General features: G+C 40.4%; 1 protein-coding gene across 7 annotated transcripts in view; it reads right to left on the minus strand.

The window, feature by feature from the left end:
- Window positions 1-18985, minus strand: part of DCAF6 (DDB1 and CUL4 associated factor 6) — a 291082-nt gene that overhangs the window by 268343 nt on the left and 3754 nt on the right. The gene's annotated exons all lie outside the window — the stretch shown is intronic.

Genomic DNA, 18985 nt, shown 5'->3' on the forward strand with positions numbered 1-18985 from the left:
TATCCCAAATGCGCCCCTCCTGTCGCAGCAGGAGATTTTGCTGCTGTCAACACTAGGCTCCTTAGTGGTAGCTACAACTGCGTCTGTCCGGGTAACTCTCGCTGCTAGTGTACCCTCTTGCTGGTACACCTGGGATAGTACCCTTGACCTCTTGCCTTCAGATCAGGATTGCTGTGGATGGTTCCCCCTGGCCTATCACATTTTGTTAAAGTTTAAAACCGCGTTGACATCAATCTCTAAGTTTCCAAATCACTTCGCTATTTACATTGTACAGACAGGTTCTAACACACAGGACAAAAGGCCACACAGGAAAGAAAGGCAATGGTTCCCTGCTATGTTGTCAGGCTAAACCAGTATTGACCACTTTACATGAAATAGATCGAATTAGCCTTAATAAGGATTTCCTCTAGAAACGCTACAAAACTAAATCATGACATACTGTCTCAGAAGTTACAAAACAAATTTCCTCCAACATTTGCCTATTGTATCAAAATTCAGTACATTTGCAATGATATAATTTTTCGCCTGCGCCACTAATTAAAATAAATTTCTACAATAAATTATTTTTATGTGATCCAGAGTCTTGTCTACCAGAAATTCTCTGTCCGAACTACTGATTCCCCAAAACCCGTGGACTTTTATTCTCTCCGACGACTCGCAAGATGGGAGCGCCCAAAATAAAAATTAAAAAAACCACCCACTTCTCGCAGCTGCTTAGTCCCTAATCATTAAAAACTGGAAAAATCCTGACCATTAAGTACTCTGCTTAGCAGATTGCAAGCATGGAGATTACTACATATTACCTGCATGAGAAACAACACAAATTCAAAGACATATCATCATCATCATTTATTTATATATGGGCCACCTGGTATATAGCTGGTCAGACCTTTTGGCCATCAAACTTGGGGATGTCTCCAGGTTCTCTGTAAAAGGGACTACATGGATAGCTTTATTAAGGTTGTTTATTATATTCCAATCTCTTGTAATTTGTGTATTGATAGTCTAGTGATTACACTGGTTAGGTAATTGTGCTCTGCCTCACTCCCAACCCTCATTTATTTCACACCCTCTCTCGCTGTTCAACCTGTATTTTTTTTTTTTTTTAAAACAAGTGAACAAACAAATATGTTACTTGTTAATTATTTATTGTGACGAAAGGAGGTCCCACTGGACTGAGGACTTTTGATTCATCTCCCGTTTCTCACAGTCTATTGTACTTTTTAATCCTTGGCCAGAGCAACGGTGTATTATGTGTATTGTTATTTCATGATATTAGGTATATTCTGCCCTTGCGTCAATAGGCAAATAGTGTATGTATTACAAATATAAAAGACTATTGCCATATTGTGTGAAGAAAGCAGGACATCAGAAGCCATATTGCATGGCAGGATGGAAAGTTGTGTTAACTAAGGTATTTGAATTAGCTATGGCATACAACTAAGCATTGTTCCAAGGAGGAAACATTGGAAAGCATGCTTTACAGCACCATTATTTGATCCATTATTTGATACTTAACTTTCTGACCAGGTAGGAGCTGACAACAGGGTAGAAAGGGATTTGCTCCATAGCTTGTACTTTTAATATATAGGTATAGCAATTTTCAACCCAGCAGTAAGGCATGGCAACAGGTGCACCACAACTTGCTACACCTGCAATTGTTTACCAGTAGTCTATTAAAGTAAAGAAACCATATGAAAATGGACTGCTATATCTCAGGTTTTTTATAGTCCTAACTTCTGGACCAATATGTTGTCAGCCATCTGCCAGAAAAGTCTGTGTGCTGGGTGAGAGAATAAATGAATGAGCTATGTTAACTGCCAATTTTAAGACTATTAAAACAGACTACTAAGAGCAAAAGAGCAGGCTCATGTATGCATATAAAACAATACACCAAGAGTCTATGTTATTTTTTTTATTTTTTTTTAAATTCTTTTTTTATTGGAAAGAAAATTAAACAGCTTTTACAAATATATCTGTTTTGAATTGAACGATTCATTAAAGTCATTAATAAACATTGCATATAAAGATACAGTTACACGAATGAGGTGTGTCCTTGCACCAGTATATAAAAAACAAAGTACCATTTAGTATACTATAATACATCATGTAAGGACGGGGGAAAGGTCAAGAGGAATGCAGACAGGGAAGGAGGGATAGATCAGAGATGAGAGAGAGGGGAAAAGGGGGGGGGGGGGTTCACCTATTCCACTGAGAATATAGTGGTGAATCCTTAAATTCAAGCCACTTGAACCATATATAGTAATACTCCCTATATTTGTCTCTTGATGAATAGAGTATGTCATCCATTATTCTGTAGGATTCTAGACGGGCAAACCACTCTTTGATGGTAGGAATATTCTGTGATCTCCAATGCACCGGGATCACAGCCTTTGCCGCGTTGCTGAGGTTTTTAATTGTTGATTTTTTATATTTTGAGATGGTCAATTTATTAAGATTCAATAACCAGTATTTGGGGCAATTAGGCGGTTCGACGCCCATTATTTCTTTTGAAATCAAAAGAACTGCGTCCCAAAAAGTTCTAAGAGCTATGCACTCCCACCATATATGCAACGGAGTACCTGGTGCTGACATACATCGCCAACACAAGTTTGACATCCCGGGTACCATCTTAGCCAGCAGGTTGGGGCATCTATACCACCTAGTCAAAATTTTATATTGTGTCTCCACCACCCGTACACTGACCGAGCTTGATTGAGTGCGTAAAAGGATATTTTTCCAATCTTGCTCGGGAATCGTGCAAGCCAGCTCCCTTTCCCACTCCCTAATGAAGGTAGGTTGTTTGTTATAAGCATGTTCAATGAGAATACTGTAAATGAGAGACAAAGTATGATTAGGATATAATGCAGTGGTACATATAGATTCAAACTGGGTAAGCGACCTCCCCACCGACTCTCGGACCTCCGAAGACCCCAGAAAATGGCGGAGCTGTATATATCGCCAAATCTCCGCATTTGGTAGTTCCCATTTAGCTTGGAGAATGGTGAAGGGTAAGACTCCAGACGCGTCCACCAGCTGGCCAGCCCTGCGAAGTCCTGCCCCAATCCAACATCTGAATGTCTGTCTAGTAAGTCCTGGAGGAAACTCTGGGTTGTCAAATATCGGGGTCAAAGGCGAGTGTCGTGAGGAAATATGAGGAGCCGCGCGTAATTTGGCCCATCTAGCTAGGGTTGGCGAAACAGTCGGGTGGATGATTTTAGGGAGTGAGTGTAGCCATGATGAGAACTTAAGGGCCTTGCCTGCGACGTAACTCTCTATCCAGACCCATTGCTTGTCCAGTCTCTGCCTTGTCCAGTCCACCACTCTATTTAGTATGACCGCATCGTAGTATAACGCGAAGTTGGGTAATTGTAGCCCCCCAGCGTGTTTCCGCATATATAAAATGTCATGTTTAAAACGTGGGCGCCTCCCATTCCATACAAAATCCCTAACTGCTTTATGTAGCGTCTTGAACCAGGAGGTGGGAAGGTGTATAGGGAGAGTTTGGAGCAAGTAGAGAATCCGTGGTAATACATTCATCTTGACCACGTTGACTCTGCCTATCAGAGAAAAGCCTTTTGGACACCAGTTTTTCAGGTCTCTACTAATTGTATTGGTGATGGGGATAAAATTGTCCTCAAAAATCTTTTTGTTATCCTTATTGATAAACACCCCCAGATATTTAAGTCGTGAGGGATGCCACGTGAATGAGAATGCTGGCTTCAGGCCTTCAACCACTGTCTCGGGCGCAGAGATGTTGAGTGCTACCGATTTTGAATAGTTTATTTTAAAGCCAGACAGCTCGCCAAACTGCTGAAATTCTGACACTAAGTTAGGAATTGAAACCACAGGATTAGTGAGGATTGCCAGGAGGTCATCCGCGAAAAGCGCCAATTTAAAGCTTTTGTCTTCTAACCGTAGACCAGAGATATCAGAGTTTGCCCGGATGGATCGAGCTAATGCTTCCATACACAAGATAAAGATCAACGGAGACAAGGGGCATCCCTGTCTGGTACCGTTGGATATTACAATGGGTTCTGATAGTTCCCCGTTAACCCGGACTCTTGCCGTTGGTTTCATATATAGAGCCTCTATTCGGGCCATACTCAATGGACCTAAACCCAAGTGACTAAGGACCCCCCTCATAAATTCCCAGTCCACTCTATCAAACGCCTTTTCGGCATCTGTGGATAGTAAAACCGTAGGGATGTTGGCGGTGTGTGCGTATTGTACCAAATTAATTATCTTAGTGGTATTGTCCCTTGCCTCCCTTCCCGGAACAAACCCCACCTGATCAGAATGAATGATTTGGGTCAGATATGGTTTCAATCTATTTGCAATCAGTTTAGCGTAAAGTTTAATGTCCCCATTAAGTAGAGAGATGGGTCTATAACTAGCACATGAAGCTGGATCTTTCCCTTCTTTTGGCAATACAGTAATCTGGGCAGCTAGTGTTTGAGGGGAAAAGTGTTTCTGGGCAGAGACAGAGTTAAAAGCCTGGAGCAAAAGAGGTACTAATTGTGTTTTGAAAGTTTTGTAGTAAAGAGTGGTAAAACCGTCCGGCCCCGGGCTCTTCCCTGATGGCGTCGTCTTAATCGCCTCCTCTAGTTCCTCAGTCGTAAAGGGTTCTTCTAACAGTTGTACAGAGTCCTCATCTAGCGTGGGAAAATCTATGCGTTCAAGGTATTCTGCTATGCGGGTCTGTTTAGTCGGGAGGCTAGATGTGTTAGATGTGTCAAACAGATTATAAAGCTTGGTGTAATAGTCCCGGAACGCCCCAGCGATATCAGAAGTGTGAACTAGTGTGGACCCTGCGTCTGTCTTGATCTGGGGAACATATAGTTGAGCTCTCTGTTTGCGCAAAGCACGGGCCAGAAGCTTCCCTGGCTTATCTCCCCACTGATAAAATTGGTTCTGACATCTACGGAGGTCATATTTAATTTTATCTGACATTAGTTGATTTAAGGCCTTCCTGGTTTCTGTCAGTTCTATCATAACAGAGGGATCCAGGTCTGATTTGTGACTCGTTTCAAGTGTCTTTATTTTTTCTAGGAGCGAGTCCCTATGGGCAATTTTTTCTCGCTTTCTAACCGCACCCATTTGAATAAGTTTACCCCGTATAACGCATTTATGAGCTTCCCATAAGGAAATCTTCGAAATGTCGGGTGTGTCGTTGGTTTGGACATAATCCGTGATGGCCTCTTCTATCATTGTCTTGTTATGCGCTTCTTGAATTAGGAGTTCGTTTAGTCTCCAGGTGAAAGGTCTCTTAACTGTCTTAGAAATAGAGAGCGTCAGGTACACCGGCGCGTGATCTGACCATGTGATCTGGCCTATAGTTACCTCTGAAATCAAGGGCAAATGGTTATGGGTAAGGAAGAAATAGTCCAGTCTCGAATACGTGTTATGTGGGTGCGAGAAGAAAGTATAGTCACGGTCTGTGGGATGTTTAAGACGCCACGCGTCAACCAGCTGGTGTTCGTGCATAGTACGTCTCACCCTTCGATACAGCTTACCGGCCAGTCTAGCGGATCCCGAAGATGAGTCCGTCGGAGGGTGCAGAACCCAGTTGAAATCTCCGCCCATTACAGTGATGCCCTTCTTTAACGGTTCCACTTTGTCCAGAAGCTTTTCTAGAAATACAGGTTGATTAGAGTTCGGACTATAAATATTAACAAAGGTATACATTTGGGTGGATATCATACATGTCACTGCCAAACCTCTGCCTTCCTGTAATGTATGTGTGTCTATGTCCTGAACAGGCAAACGACTGGACATGAGAATTGCCACTCCCAGGGACTTATTTTCCGCATTGTTACTCATAAAGACATGTGGGAATTGGCGGCTGCTCAACCTAGGAGCAGAACCTTGCTTGAAATGAGTTTCCTGTAAAAAGGCTACGTCAATTTTTTTGGCCATAAGGTCGCGTAATAAACGGGACCGCTTTTCCGGGACATTTAGACCCTTAACGTTAAGGGTAACGCATTTAAGTCTACCCACCATTACCAAGCAGTTCTAGGTATTTACCTGTGTACCACCACAAGGGGAAAGTGTGTATGAACCCATAGGTGAATTGTAGTGGGGGGGAATTGAAGAAAGTAGGAATGAAGGGGGAGGAAAGAGGGTCAGGAAGCCATAAGTGCTTAGACTGAAGTATCAGTATCAGCAAAGAGCTACTAATCATTGGCAATTTTGTAAGACCGTTCCGGCATACCATATAGGATCGTGATCCAAACATGGTCCGGAATATAGCACTCGGTCTTGGAGCCCTGAGGAGGGCAGTAAACAGCGACAGCCAAACATACATAGATAGATGGTCCGCATCTCGTCCTCAGCAGGGTCCCGGGTATTTTCAGCCCAGGTCCCTATCTTCCAGGGAGGTGTAGGACCTCTGTTACTTATATGTACTAACATATTCAATTTTTGTAAAGAGAACAACAAACAACTATGCATGAACACACAGCTAATCGAAAATACTTGAACATTGTAATATTGGAAAACATTATAACACTATAACCTTAGAAATCTATAGAAAAACTTTTAGAAAAATATTGATGAGCTAGGCAGATCTATATTGAACACTAACAGTTGTAAATAACATATCAGAGATGAGGGGGATAAAGTAGGCAAAGGTAGGATAGGAATATTCACGCCCAAGAGAAGCTATTCACGGTAGCAGGTCTTTAGTTGGGTCTTATGAGAGGTTCTCCTCCTAAGGGTGAAGTCTCGCACTCATTTGTGCGTATTCAAGTGTTCCCTTGTGCCTGCTGATTCAGACGCTTTTGGGGTGACCGCTTGGATCTACTTGGAAATTGGAACCTATCATCGTGTTGGGACTCCATTACCGGATACAAACGTTGATGGGACTCCTGCCATTCAGCTAGAGTGATTAAAGGAATGTTCAGAGTGGTACAGAAGTCTGGCAGGTCTGGTGGAATCCTGAGGACCGTCAGTTTCCCTTCATGTGTAACTTGCAGTTGGAGCGGGAAGCCCCATCTGTATTTAATCGATTTTTTCCGGAGCTCCTCCGTAAGGGGTTTAAGTAACCTCCGAAATTGTAGGGTTTGCCAAGATAGATCTTGGAATATGTGGATTTCCTGACCGTTGAATTCCACTCCTTGGAGACCCCTTAGCTTGCGGACGATTTCATCCTTCTGTGTGTAATAGTGGAGACGGCATATAACATCTCTAGGCCTTTCCGTTGGGGACCCCCTTGGGCGTAATGCTCTATGCGCCCTGTCAAATACGATTATATTGTCGGATGGTAATTCTAGGACCTCATTAAACATCTTTGTCAAAGCATCAATAAGGCCCTGTGGGGGGACGTCTTCTGGCAAACCCCGTATCCGCAGGTTATTACGGCGACCTCGATTGTCTAGATCGTCCATCTTTTGCTGGAATCCTTGCAAGGCCTTTGCCTGCTCCGCCACCGTCCTTTCTAGAGCTGTAACACGTTCATCACCTTTTTCTTTGTGTTCCTCGAGTGCAACCAATCGATGGCCAAGGTGGGCGATATCTGCTTGCAGTGTGACCACTTCTTGGTGTACAATCTCTTGTAATTTTGCTTCTAACGCTTCAAAGTCTTTTTTAGAGGGTAGCTCTTGCTTAGTTGGGAGGGACTTAAGCATCCTTAAGACTTGTGACAAATCAGGTTGCTCTGTTAACTCAGTCCCCTTCTGGCGACGTGTTTCGTCCTGTCGTGGGTCAGGTGATGTTGATCCAGAAGCAACGGAAGGAGATGCCATTTCTGATTCTTCCGTGGCCACAGGGGTTTTTAAATATGAGCGAAGGTCAGAACGTTGAGGGGTCTCTTGGGATTTTCCTTGATTTTTCTTAGCTGAGCTTTTACGGTCTTTGCCCATCAAGACGACTCTATGTGTGTTCAGCAGTATGTTCGAGGTATAATACTCATTGCAGGTAGTACATAATGTTGAGGTAAGACTGCCGCTATTCACCCCTCCTCATGATTGGTCTAGGCGGCCATCTCGCAGGACGCGAGCCGTGGTCTGTTTAAAGGAATATTACCATGTGTCCAGTGCGGCCCTATTCTGACTAAAGAGCCAGCTTCCCAAGAGCAGAATTTATATACTAGTTGACTTTGTAAACTTAGGTTGAATAATGTAGTGTAGTAGCGAGAGTCTGCCACCAGATGTCAGTGTTGCTACATCAGAAAGACTCAATCCAGGTCTGTTACACGTTAAATCTGAACAGAAATATTTCCACTGGATGTAGCCTGGTATTTAGCAGGTGATTACTCTTTTCTGTAATGGTTCTATATTACTGCCCTGCTATCTGTAGGAAGCCAACTTCTCTCCTTCAGGCATCCCAGACATACAAACAGCTTGTACCTTATTTTGGTGTCTCGCGGCGTCAGTGAGGCCAAAGTGTCAGCAGCTGAAGGATCTGTTTTGTGCTGCAACGAGCGTTTGAGTGCTAGTATGCAGAGGGGGGCCGGGGCTGCCCCTTTTAATCCAGACCACTGATTGACGTTGTGGGCTCCCAGCGGTGCCGCCGCAACCACCCGCAATCTCCCCTTCGTACCTCCAGACACAATCCTGTGTGCAGAAGGAGCTCTCCGTCCGCTTGTGGCTGACAGGCTGCCGCGTCCGCTAAGCTGCCCCGCCAAGAGGGGTTCTGACAAGCGGGGACGATTGGATGCCCTCCAAATAGGTAAGCCCCAGATCCGGATGTATGGCCCCGCTTGTGATGTTCAACCTTAGGATGGGGTTGGGGATGTGATGGAGGCTCCTTAATAGCCACGTGGAGATCCAGGCCGCAATCCCGACACTCGGCTACACGGCAATTCCACGGGTGTCTGAGGGCTCAAAATGCAGCCCAGGTTCTCCCCGGTGCAGCTCCGTCCAAACACTGCTGATGAGCGCACCCCAAACTCGAAGCACCGAGGGGTACACTACACGTTGGAGCAGGAGCTCACTCCCAACACGTCCAGCTCGAATGGCCGCCAAGCCACGCCCCGAGTCTATGTTATTTAAAAAATTTAAAAGTTAAATGCTTTTAAATAACAACTTGGCTGACAATCTATGTTATTATGAAGAACAGCTGTTGTGGACCAATTTAAAAGCAATATGGGTATTACAGTCTTCAGTCCAGGAACATATATTGTCCTGTAGTAACAGAATAACACAGGAAGCACTACCAAGCCCATAGCAATCATGTGTCAGCTTTGATGACATCAACATAATGATTAACATGTCAAGAGGCACAATTTAAGAGTCTGCAGTCACATACTGAGCTTTTACTGTATGTGCAAGATGCATTGAGAGTAAATCAGACTGAACTATAGTACTACTGTCTGCAATCCTGCTGTTTGAACTGTGTCTATAAGTAATCATTTCATCTATTTCAAGTTCATATTTTTCACATTTATTCAGCAATTCAGATGGTGCTTAGTTATATAATGGATTTAGTCATGCTTAATCAAGGAGGTTGATTTATATTGTCAATTAATTAAACCTGAGCTCCTGTGCTAATGTGTCTCCCTTTGAATAGTTGCTTGGTGAGTTGGAGAGAGCTATCCTGCCTTCATACGTTTGTTTACAGAAAGGAGGGCCTGTCAATTTTGTCTGATTTTTCAGCTATGAAAGTTTCACAGAAGGCATCAAGTCAATGGAAATTTCGGAGTGGTCAGACCAATATAGTGGGTGAACCTGGGCTCATTTCAGGTTTAAAGTCAAGTCATGGCTGAGTAGAATTATTTCTATCCGAAAAATTGTGGACTGAGGCGTAGAACATATATGCACGAGTAAGACTCTCAGTCACTCTCAATCTCCAGGAGTCATAGAGATGAGATTTCACGAGACATGTGTATTTCTGTACATACAACTTGTCAGAGGAAGAGATCTGAGTGGCAGACTTGTTCAGAGAGTTATTTAGGACAGCATTCTAATCCACCGCAGCTATAAAGGTCCCTTTTATTAATTTGAGAAATTAGCCCATCTAGTTTGATAAAGAAGGAATGCGGATTCAAGTTTGGGGCAAATACATTAACTATGATGCAAAGCCTATTGTTTAGCTTATTAGAATCAGATATCTGCCTTTTTTATGTCTTAGAAAGTTAATTAGCTCAAATGTCATGTGTTGAGCAAACAAAGTTGCCACTTTCTTTTTGTTTCTGATCACAAGCATGATAGGAATCAGGAAATGCTCTAGAACACAGTGCAGAGTAAATGATCCGAACAAAATGAGTTTTTCGGAGAAATACTAATTCCCCTCTGTGTAATTTAAGAGTAGCAAATAGTTCTTCATTTTGTGAGCTGTTGAGTCCTTTAGCATTAAATGAGAGAATTCTAAGACACATGTACGGCAATCAAGAAAGAGGCTTTGAGTAATTAAAGGTTTGAAAGTAGCATAAATACTCAGAGCAGACTGACAAGGAATAGAGAAGGATCTTGCTGTCCTGTAGTAGGGTAGAGAAAGGAGGAAGGTCGCAGGAACGTCTTTTCGATTGGGCACGATGGGCAGGTGCCTGGGTGCCTCGTGGGCAAGGGGAGACCCAGGCAGGGCTCTTAATGAGAGGGAAAAAAAAAAATCTTGCCTGTTGCGGACATGCGATTAATTCAGGTGGTGATCTGGCTCCGGCTCCCTCCCTGGTACCCTCGTCTGTGCTGCGCTCGCACTGAATGTCATCACGCCCGACATTTTAATTGAGGAGCACAGCAGGAATGAGCCACATGCAAGAACAGAGAACTAGCAAGCGACAGAGACTCAGGGGAAATTCAGGAAACACAAAATAAGAAAAACCGAAGAAAAGGGGATCGGAGAACAAAGCGTTTGAAAGGTAAGTTAAGGGGAATTTGATTTTTTTAGTTCAAGGGATGCTGAGCGTTTTCCTACAACTTCTGGAACTAACATTGCCTTCAATTATTCAGTGGATGGTTTTATATACTGGATGAAGTAATTGTGATGTAATAGTGAATTCAATGCTTTTTGCATTCTATAATCCCTATAAGTAATTAGGTATATCTAGTAGTGGATACTAATTAAAGGTCCACAAATTGACCTAAATGATATGTTAATTGGAATCTTTCATTTGTATTTTGAATTGAGACAATTCCCCAGTACATCCACACATTATTTTTTTCCATTTTCTCTTTATTGTACTTTTCATCAGATAATTATTTAAAAGTTATGTTGCATTCTGTATTTTATTATAGCTGAGCCCTTAAGCTTTTAGGGCCATTTTACTCAAGTTAAACATTTGTGTCTTAGAGATCTACCAAAAATATCTTTATTTGGCAGTACCGATATTTGATCCCCTGGTTATTTATAAAAACATGGTTATGGGAAAAATAGGCTAAGTGCATTTTAGTAGTGTTATCTGATGAAGTGACCTTGTCTTCTGTTATTTGGTCATCTATAAAACTAGTCATAGTTATAGCGGGAAACCTTGATTTTTGGAAAATATATATATATATATATTCTTATGTTATTCTCTTTTGCAGTCTGTTCTGGTCATCACAATATCTAGTAATCATTCTGGTGTATTATTTGAGTGGAGTTATAGCTGGGAATCTGTAGTTTTGGTTTATTTATTTAATGTTTGTTTGGCCCGTTTTCCAAACCTTTTGTTCACCTATAAATCGGGTGATGAGCGACTGTCTTAAAGTAACCGCCATATTCAACAAAAGTAGTGATTTAGCAACGTAAAGACTAGGTGGTAGGTATATTTTTTATAGAGAAAGGAAAGTACCTGTTTTTTGTGTATTTAAGGAGTGAAATAATCCCAGCAGCATTTAATTATATTGATAATACAAAAATGTAAATATATGTATGGTTAGTTCATTATAATAACGTGATAGGCTGCACTATGATATGTTTTGGTGTTTCTTTACATGTAACACAGGATTCAAAAACGAGGCTTTCTGAAACAATCACGTTGAACTTTTTTGCACAACAGAAATGTGAAAGAAAATATTCTTGTTTTGTGAGTACACTAAAAGAGAGTTGAGTAACAGATGTTACAGCCTATCCAAGATGATGATTGCTTTGCAGTCTTAAATACCGATCAGATGGAAATATGCATAAAGTTTTACTAAAGACTACTGTTGACTGTACATATATGCTGAAGGGGGGAGCAATCAGAGAATAATAAAGGGCATATTATATCATAATAAGGGCATTTCATAAGTGCATATCTCATATATAAAGGCCTATCATAAGTAGTATAATGGAGGGCAGAGTGTAATACGGTAGACATGAAGAGGGCCAAAAGCAGCTGATGTGGATGTAAGGAGCATATGGAGAGATCTGATGGGCATGCAAGGGGCATTTAGTTAGGCTTGATTGCATGTGAAGTGGTGTTATAGAGTATGTTGGCCATTTAGTACTATTTTTTTATCCCCACTTCAACAGTCCCCTCCACAGGGATTGTGAAGTACTGTGATGAGACTATATGTAGCTCTTTGAAACCTCCTCCCCTGGATAGAGCAGCAAGGTAAGAGTTGTACTGATTTGGTGATTATTGTGAACATTTTAGCATTGTGCAATATTTTCCTTTTTAGCTTAGCAAAATATTGTAAATTATGTTATATTTTCTATATATATGTGACTATATGGGTATCAGGAATGCCAAATAGCAAGAGGTTACAATATTCAAGACAGGGTATGATGACAGAATGACTAAGAGTTTTGGTAGCATGTTGCATAAGAAAGTGGTGTCTTCTGGCAATGTTTTTATATATAAAAGTCACAAAAGTTGTTTCTGCGGTATCTACAGATATTTTTGGGCTTTTAGTGTCCGATTGGTTGGCCACCCATACGAAAAAAGAAACTGTAGACTTATTACTGATTAGAAAACTTCCTAAATAACACTGAGTAGAAATGAAACGTAATGTTGTGAGTGGAGCTCAGAAGAGGAAGAGAGCTGCAAAGAGAAAATTAGCTAAGTTCCAAAATTAACATCTTGGTTAAACCCAGGTTTAATGTCAGCAAATAGTACTGCTCCTTCAAATATAGCATCCACATCTACATGCACTCCCGCACCCAAACCTTCAGTTGCAGCAGACATACCAATGGTATCATTACCTGTTCCTGCTGCTGGGGACATTCCACAAGATGAAATGGCCAAATCTGTAACAGCAAGGGAGTTTGCAAATGAAGACACAGGGCTATGGGATATTAGCAATACTAACACAGTGGATTACTGGATTTGTAGTGGGCCAACATGTCAGAATCATGATAGCAACCTTTCAACCTCACGCAGAGTTTATAAAGGAGCTGGAGGAGAGAATACTCAGACAAGGAATCTATCAAAGAATGTGTTCAAACGTGAACTGCGAAATGGAGTCTGTAAAGCGGGAATGTCTACTCTATTCACCATCCCAAGGTAGTTTGTACTGCTTTGCATGTCGCCTATTTTCCCAAGACAGAATCTCCCTTTGCTACATTTGGATTCAATGACTGGAAGCGCAGCGATGTTATTGTAAAACATGAAAACAGAGAAGACCATCACAAGTGCATGACGGCATATTTGATTCGACATAAAGAAATTGGAAATGTAGATTCTTTATTACTTCAACAGCATCACTCAGAGCAGGAGCATTAGCACAAATTGTTGACACGAGTGGTTTCTGTGATCCGCTTTCTTGCCTCCAGAGGTCTGCCATTTTGTGGAGACAATTAAATAATTGGTTCATCAAGAAATGGAAACTATCTAGGTATTCTAGAGCTGTTAAGTGAATTTGACCCCTTTTTGGAAGAACTTGTCAAACTGTATGGGAATACAGGAAAGGGGAACCCATCGTATTTATTGGCAAACATTTGTGAGGAATTTATTGATTTAATGGGACAACATGTTTTTTGTGCTGTTCTTGAAGAAATAAAAGAACCAAAGTATTATTCAGTAAGTGTGGATTCCACTCCAGACACACAGATCAGCTGACATTTATTGTACGGTACATTCGAGCCTGTGAAACGTTTTCTTAAGTTCATCCCGATCTTTTCTCATGCAGCAAAGAACCTAGCACTGTTGTGGGTTTCCTCAATGAGAACAAAATTCCACTATCAAACTGCCATGGTCAGTCATATGACAATGCCTCTAATATACTGGATTGCAAGCACAGATTCATCAGCTGAATAAGTTTGCCATGTATGCCCCTGTGTTGGACACAGCCTGACCTTGGTGAAAGTAAAAGCAGCAGAGTGTTGTCTTCAGCCTGTAAAATTCTTTGACTTTGTTCAGCGTCTTTATTCCTTTTTCACTGCTTCCACACATCGATGGAATATTCTGGCATCATATTCGGGAAAAAACCTTATAGTCAAGCGTCTGTCTCACATGAGATGATCGTCACATTTTGATGCTGTTCCTGCTCTGTATGGGGGTTTTGAGAAAATTAAACATGCACTGAATTCTGTATCAGCTGACACTGAACAGAAAGTGAACACAAGGCGAGAGACAGAAGGATTGAGTGATATAATGGAGAACCTGGAAACGATCTTCCTCACAATTCTTTGGAATGACATTCTTGAAAGAGTGAACAAAACAAGTAAGGTCCTTCAATCAGAGGATGCGAATATACATGTTGCCATGAATCTTCTTGATTCTCTAAAAAGTTGAGGAACTTAAAGACAAATTTAGTAAATACAAATTGAAAGCCAGGAGTAGGTATCCAGATTCAGATTATAGGGATGTGAAAAAACGGAAACAAAAGCAAAGTGTGCACCTCACTAGAAATGACAGACCAGAAGAAGAGGTACATCTCTGTAAAAGTGAAAAGTTCAAGGTGGATACATTCCTTCCTTTTCTAGACTAATTCCTGAGCTGACAAAACGTGCAGAAGCTTATTCATCGATTGGAAAATCAGTTTTTCTTCTTCAGTGAATTGAAAACAATTGGTTCTGATGAGCTAAACAAAAAATGTGAACATCTGGCTAATGTATATCACAAAGACCTTGATTATGGTGACCTTTTAAATGAATGTGAACATCTCAAGCACTACATGATTCTTGAGTGAGACTCTCCCTGCATTGTACAGGAAAATAATTTCCGACAATTTGAAATCTGTGTTTCCTAATGTTTAAATTGCACTCAGGAGGGGTATATTTACTAAACTGCGGGATTGAAAAAGTGAGATGTTGCCTATAGCATCCAATCAGATTCTAGCTGTCATTTTGTAGAATGCACTAAATAAATGAAAGCTAGAATCTGATTGGTTGCTATAGGCAACATCTCCACTTTTCCAAACACGCAGTTTAGTAAATCTAGCCCAGAGTGTTCATGTGCATGACGGTGACCAACTGTGCAGGAAAACGTTCCTTTCCGAGACTGAAACTGATAAAAAAAAAAATCAGCTTTGCAGCACAATGGGGCAGCAACGTTTGAACTGACTTTCTCTCATGTGTATTAAAAATGACATCCTGAAGACCACTGACTTCAAACCAAATTATAAAGCAGTTGTCTGCAAAGAAATTTCGCAAATGTTTACGTTGCACACTTGATTAATAATAAATTATTCATAGTTTATAATAATTTTGTTCAATAAAAAAATGTTTATGTGGAATAATCTCTGTAGTAGAGCATTTTTTAAATGTTTAAACACTGAATTTGTTGCAGGTAACAATACATTTATTTTATTGTAACAATCTCTTAATTTTATCGATCCCGCTGAGAGGACACAAGAAATATTATCGGGAAACTATAGCCTAAATAGATTGAGGGTGGAGCAACAGTAAAGTATTTGGATGACGGGGGACGAGGATGTTCAGAAAACTATGACATTAAACATACAGGGCCTGATTCATTAAGGAAAGTAAAGCAAAAAAAATAAGTAACTTTTCACCTTGACAAAATCATGTTGCATTGGAAGGGGAGCTAAATTTAAAATGTGATGGCAGATTTATAGTTGGGATAGGGCCTGTCCTAAATCTAATTTAAACAGTGTACAAATAAGCTATCAATTATTTGTGTGCTACATGAAAAAACATCCAGTATTTTTCTTATGTGCAAAATAATAAACTAATTTGCACCCCTTGCATTGTAACATCGTTTTGTCCAGGAGAAAACGTACTCAATTTTTTGCCTTACTTTCCTTAATGAATCAGGCCCACAGGGTTTATGGGACAATGATATAGTGAGAAGGTAAACAAGTGGTTAATACAAAGAGAAACAAACAATCAAGTCAACTTTAAAAATACAAGATGGAGATGCTCTCTAGTGGGCTTTCACGGTCACAAAAGATATGTAAAACACCAAACTATGTATGATAGAGAGGGTGCTTATAGAACTTGAATTGGGCAAATTAGGTCAGATTGCAACACTAAGTAATAAAAGGTCTTTAGCATAGTATTTCTTGCCATAACCAAAAAATACTTAAGATTGATGGATACTTTTGCGTAACCAAGCATCTTTATGAACATTCAAAGCTAAACCAGAAAAGCAAACCGTCATTCTGAATAATGACAATATCTCAACATTCAAACATACAAAGAGGTAGTTCAATGTATATTCTTGGCTTAAAAGAGAGTGCTACATGTTATTTCACCTTATATGAATGTTGCCCCAGAGCAAAGAGTGGAAATGCCTTTAGGATGAAGTGGGGACAGTTTTTCTATTCCTTATTTACCCCGGCATGAGCAGACATGTTATCAGATAGATTATCCAAAAGAAAAATAATTAAATAGGTATCTACACTGGATTCCAGCAAATTACTAAATGGAGAATGGAGTTTATAAAAAAAAAACCAAAAAACATTGCATTTTAGATTGGCTTGACATATGACACAGTGACACCACATATTACCAAGTTACATCTCTTTATACTATCGAAACACATTCCACTATATTCCAAATACATTAAACCCATAACCATTTAATTATGGATCCAAGCATTTTTACAGTACAAATAATACGAAGATGCACTTTCATTAGTGATTTGAATGTCTATATTGTATTTAAAGCTGCAGAATATCAGTAGTGAGCACATATGTTGTATACATAATGTTATCCGATCGGCTTCAAGAACAATCTGAAATTCTTGATAAGGCAATTTTATTCTGGTTGAGAAGGGAGGAGTATGTGTTATGATAGGTCAGGAATGTGGCAAATGCATGTCAGTTTCATGACAATGTACAGGGACACATAGGTAGAAAAAAATCAATAAACTCCAACAACAAATGAAAGACATACATGGAGAAGGTTGGCACGTTTTCATACAGTATGCAGTATTAGTTTTAATACTTGTGGTAATGGTCATGCTATGTGGATCCCAGTATGTCTTACCTAGTGTAAAAAAGGTAAAACATTCAAAGTGATTGCTCAGGTACCTAGGGAGAACACCAACTTATAATGTTAAGTTATTAATCCAAATTTCCAATATATAAAATTTCATTATTTATAAAAAAAAGATAGGAACATCCTAGTTCCATGCATTGATCATTGATACGCAAGCCTTACATCCTCCACAGCCAGTAATGGGCAACCCGAAATACTTCAAGGGCCACATGTGCCATTCTCCAACGGGGATGCACAATACCCTTAATTTCAAGAATGAAAGAACAGCCTGCAAAATGACCTTGGAACGCAAACATAATTCATCACAAAATGCCCTCCCACATGTCCCTTACTTGCTCAAAAATTCCACAACATGACCTCAAACAGCATTTTGTGGCAACTGGCAGTCATGTGAACTCAGAATCCCACAAGCCATAAGATCTCACATGTACTCCAAAACCGCTTCACATGCCCCTCAGACCTGACATGTCCCCATGTCCCATAGACCTCCCCACATTCCCATCAGGCCCTGCTACACTTTTAATGACACTTACAGCTGGATTTCATATAGGAAGATGGGACACTGCACTCCTACCTCTTTGTCTGGTATGCTGTGTGACCTCCCTCCCTACCATTGGACTAAGCCAAAATATATATTCCTTATGGTTATCTATCTTACTCCTTATGGTTATCTATCTTACTCTCCCTAATTCTAGTAGTAATTGTTAAGGATGAATTGCTATGGCAATTAAGAAGCAATGTTTTAAGTTTGATACAATATAAATGGCTATGAATTACCAAAAGGTAGAAATGATGTAACAAAATATACAATTAAAAAGACAATTTAGGCATAAAATCCATTCAGTGATACAAATTTGCTGATGTATCCAATTTCCTTTACAAATATGTGTACCTATAGTAACATATGGGTATCATATGTCCTTCTAGAACAGTACAGGCAACATGTGGCCCTCCGAGCCTTCATTTGGTGCGATTGCTGTTTGAGATAAGTTGGAGAGTAACTGAAGACATCTTAAAAGTGTCAGCTCTAAATCTTAGTGGTGACACAACTGGCTGATACAAATTTATATAAAATAAATTGCGTGTCAGATATAAATTTTGGGGATTTTTAGACAAATCAGGAAGTTATGTTTTGCTAAACCCTTTCACACCTACGGCCTATGGGAATGACTGCCTGTCTGGTGCGCGTGTGTTTGAGTGGCACAAAAGATTTAGCGAGGGACGCGAGAATGTCAATGCACTGGAAAACACCGTCATTACCAAGAATTAAAAAAGCTTGTCAAAGAAAGTCAAAATTCAAAGTAATGCTCATTGGTTTTTTTTTAGATATCAAGGGTGTAATTTTGGAAGAATGGGTTCCAGAAGGCACATCAGTTAATCAGCATTATTATAAGGAAGTTTTGAAAAAGCTGAAAGAGTCAGAAAGAAACGACCGTAACTGTGGAAAAATGGTTTCTTTCTTGACCAGGACAACGCACCTGCTCACACAGCACTTTCTGTGATGCAGTTTTTGACCGACAAACACATTACATGAACATCCTCCATATTCGCCCGATTTAGCACCTTGCGATTTTTATCTTTTCCCAAAAGTTAAATCAGTACTTAAAGGGACACATTTTGAGTCAGTTGACGCTGTAATGAAGAAAACGGCAGATATGTTGAAACAAGTGACAGAAATTGATTTGCTCCATGCCTTCGACCAGTGGAAAACAAGACTACAGCGATGTAAATACTAAGC

This window comes from Mixophyes fleayi, chromosome 2 (assembly GCF_038048845.1).
Source record: "Mixophyes fleayi isolate aMixFle1 chromosome 2, aMixFle1.hap1, whole genome shotgun sequence".
Classification (NCBI taxonomy): Eukaryota; Metazoa; Chordata; class Amphibia; order Anura; family Limnodynastidae; genus Mixophyes; species Mixophyes fleayi.